At 41.6% G+C, this 3,925-nt stretch overlaps 1 non-coding gene across 1 annotated transcript; it reads left to right on the forward strand.

The window, feature by feature from the left end:
- The first annotated feature begins 635 nt into the window (after nt 1-635).
- LOC130468223 (small nucleolar RNA R71) lies at nt 636-742 on the forward strand. Its single transcript, XR_008928642.1, has one exon. It is a non-coding gene; the product is annotated as a small nucleolar RNA R71 (small nucleolar RNA).
- The last annotated feature ends 3,183 nt before the right edge of the window (nt 743-3,925 follow it).

Consider the following 3,925-nt stretch of genomic DNA (forward strand, 5'->3'; position numbering starts at 1 on the left):
GTGGTTGTGGGGGTGATGTGTGTTGTCTAGAGAACCCAGGTGGCCCACTAGACTGCTGGTTGTAGTTGTTTCGGGGTTGGTAAGATTGTTGGTGTGGGGGTTGATATGGTTGTGGTGGTGGATGTTGAACTTGGTGAGGGTTTTGGATATTGTTGCTCCTGTAGGAAAGTAGAGGGTTATTTTTGTAGCCCTCATTGTAAGAGTTGGAGAATGGGTTGTTTTGTTTGTAGGATTGAAATGCATTACATTGTTCAATAGAGCTCCTACATTCCTGTGCATAATGACCAGGAATTCCACAACTTTCACAAATAGTAGCAGGTTGGGCACTCATAGCAGCTACACTAACAGGATGGGCAGATTGAGCATTGGCCGCTTGCATATTATCAAACTTATAATGTAAAGCAGTCAATTAGGCAGTTAATTGTTCAATAGAATTTAAATCATGCTTACCACCCCTGTTAGATAGACCTCTAGGATTTCCATACTGGGCATTGTGAATGGCTATCTCCTCAATCACCTCCATAGCTCTAGGCACCTCAAGTTGCATAAACCTCCCACTGGCAGCTGAATCCAACAAACATCTAGACTCATTGCCTAGACCATTATAAAACTGCTGAATCAAGAACCAATCTTCCAAACCATGGTGCGGGCATTCTCTTTGCAAATCCTTGAATCTCTCCCAGACCTCGAACAAACTCTCATCCGCTTGTTGTGAGATACCTAATATCTGACCCCTCAGACGAGCCGTTTTCTCAGGTGGAAAATATTTAACATAAAAAGCAAGAGCCAAGGATTCCCAATTATTGATTTTCAAAGCCGCCCGATTCAACCCATTAATCCACAGTTTAGCTTTCCCACTCAAAGAGAACGAGAAAAGTATCTCCATAGTCTGCTCCGGAGTCAATCCCTTTTGCTTGATGGTGGAACAATATTGGATAAAGGACTGAATGTGAAGATTCGGATCTTCACCTGGTTCCCCACCGTACTGGCGTCTCTCGATCATGTTAATCAATGCAGGCTCAATCTTGAAGGTCTCAGCTGCAATAGAAGGCATGATCGCCTTTGGTAGCACAGACAGACTTGGCTTAGAATAGTCTGTAAGCCGTGGGGTAGGTGGCGGTATCATATTTTCGTCACCCATCTCTATCTCTGAAACTGAATCTATATCTGAAGGAAAAAGATCGCCAATATTATGATCAGAATCAGAGTAATTCCCACACTGTGCAATGAAAGTTCTTCGTCTACGAAAGGTTCTTTCGGGCTCATGATCGAATGGAGTAAGATTACTAGTACCTACGGTCCTGGGCATAGACAAAGACTAACAAAACAATGTGAGATCCAGTCTCAAGGAACGTGAGTTCCTTGAGTAGTAACAAACAATAATCTAGGATAAGCAATCAAAAACAGAAAATAGAACCGTTTCCCCGGCAACGGCGCCAAAATTTGACAGGCTAAAGTCGTATTACCTAATCAAAAATAACCTAAGGTCCACTATCTAGGTAGCAAGGGAAGTCAGGATCGAATCCACAGGGAAACAGTGTTCTTTCTACTATTAATCAACTAAACTAGACTATTGGGAAACAAGAATTGGTTGGTTTATATGCTAAGACTACGAACGATAATTAAACGAGTATGAATCAATATATTAAGGAATCTAGGGCATAGGTTCACCAACAAATAACAATCCAGGACAATGAATAATTACGATAATCAACAAAGTAATCAATTAGACTAGCATGCTCTCTCGAATCGATACTAATCATAGACTTAGAATTAACGGGCTCTCGCTACGTATTAACTCTAATTCTACCTATTGACACAAGCCTAAACATCAAATTGCATCTCTCGAATCTTAAATTGATATTGCATAACTACCACAATTAAACCTGCGCAAATCTAATTGTATAGTGGAATAAACCAATCAATATGAATCAATTGTAATACCAACAATCATGATTATTCAATGTCCCTTCATATCATTCATGAATCCCCAAACCCTAGAAATTAGACTACTCAAGCATATTAACAATAAGCAAAGCAATTGGCATGATTGAAAACATAATTAAAGCTTAAACAAAGAATTGAAATAAGGAATAATACCTAATTGAAGAACAATGGCAAATGAAAGCTTCAATTTTTGATTGAAAATAAACTAAGTGTTTAGAACAAATTAGAGAGAAAAATTAAGCTTAGAGAAATAAAACTAAGTGTTAATACTAGGATATGAGATAATGAAAAGTGTCCCACTAAATTAACAAAGGCTATATTTATAGTTTAGCCCAAAAAGCATTAAGAAAAACCGGAAAAACTAAGTAAACCGCGCGCAAAAACGCTTCCCAGGTTGTCGTCGCCCGTTCGGGCGGCCTTCCGCCCGTCGGGCGACCAGCTCGTAACCCGCCCGTCGGGCGCAGGTCTGCCCGTCTGGCGGAGACTTCTGGAAATCCTCAGCGCGCGCCCGGTCGGGCGGCTCTCTCCCGTCGAGCAGAGAGCGATTACTGCTGCTGCTGCTTCTGATGAGCGCCCGGTGGGCACCGGGCGAAACTCCGCCCGTCGGTCGCCCTCTGACGAACTGTTCTTCTGCTTGCTCGCCCGATGGGCGAGGGGCAATCCACCGGGCGGAGGGCTAAGTGATCCGCCCTTCGTCCACAACACCGAGTCTAACTTCCGGGGCTCGATCATGAACATCTAGGGCTCCCGTAAGTCGACAAAAGTCGTCCCGAACTCCCTCGGTATCCTGTAGTGGCCTAAATCATCAAGAAACGGGCCTAAAAAGACCAATTTCTCACTAAGTATTCCTGAAACTCAAGGCACACTAAAATACACAGATTAGTACTAAAATGGCTCCTAGGAGCTCTTTTGACGCATAAAAGTACTAAGGGACGGGGGTGAAAACAATATATAAAACGCACATATCAGTGTTTCATTAAGTAAATATAGCCATATCTACTGAAATTGTCCGTAAACGTTATGAAATAGCTGAACTCACCTCTAGCTTTCGTACTCATAGGCCCACATACGTCTGTATGTATTAGCCCTAGTAGTTATTCGCTTGCTCTTTCTCCCACCTTTGAGAAAGGTTGCTTTGTCATTTTGCCAAGTAAACAAGATTCACATTGATCAATCTTCTCTAAGTCGAATGATTCTAGAATTCCCTTTTGTTGAAGTAATTCCATGCTTTGTGTTTATATGGCCTAATCGACAATGCCACATAAATGTGAGATCTGAATCACCAGTTTTAGCCTTTTTAGTATTTACGTTATAAATGTCTTTGCTCGTATCTAGCACATATAGACCGTTTTCTTGTTGTGCTGAACCATAAAACATTCCATTCAAAGAAAAAGAACAAATATTGTCTTTAAATTGAAAACTAAAACCTTTAGAATCCAAACTTGAAACGAAAATGATGTTTCTGGTGATACTAGGAACATAGTAACAGTTTTCTAGTTCCAAAACAAAACCAGTACGCAAAGAAATAAAATAAGATCCTACGGCTAATGCAGCAATCCGTGCTCCATTTCCCACGCGTAGATCCATCTCGCCTTTATCAAGCTTTCTACTTCTCCTTATTCCCTGCGAATTGGAACATAAGTGTGAGCCACAACCAGTATCTAATACCCAAGAAGTAGAATTAGCAAGATTACAATGTATAACATAAATACCTGAAGTAGAAGCAACGTTTCCGTTCTTCTCATCTTCCTTCTCTTCAAGCAATCCCTCTTCCAATGCCCCTTCTTCTTGCTGTAGAAGCATTCAGAGTCGGCAGGAGTACGAGTCACCCTCTTCTGTTTACTAGAACTGGTGCCGTTGGACTTAGGTGAGGGCGTAGCCTTGCTCTTACCCTTCTTGCCCTTATTCTTGCATGATTTCTTGAAGTTCTTGCCCTTACGCACCATAAGCACATCGTGCTTATTCTCTTGCTTGAGCG

This window comes from Spinacia oleracea, chromosome 2 (assembly GCF_020520425.1).
Source record: "Spinacia oleracea cultivar Varoflay chromosome 2, BTI_SOV_V1, whole genome shotgun sequence".
NCBI lineage: Eukaryota > Viridiplantae > Streptophyta > Magnoliopsida > Caryophyllales > Amaranthaceae > Spinacia > Spinacia oleracea.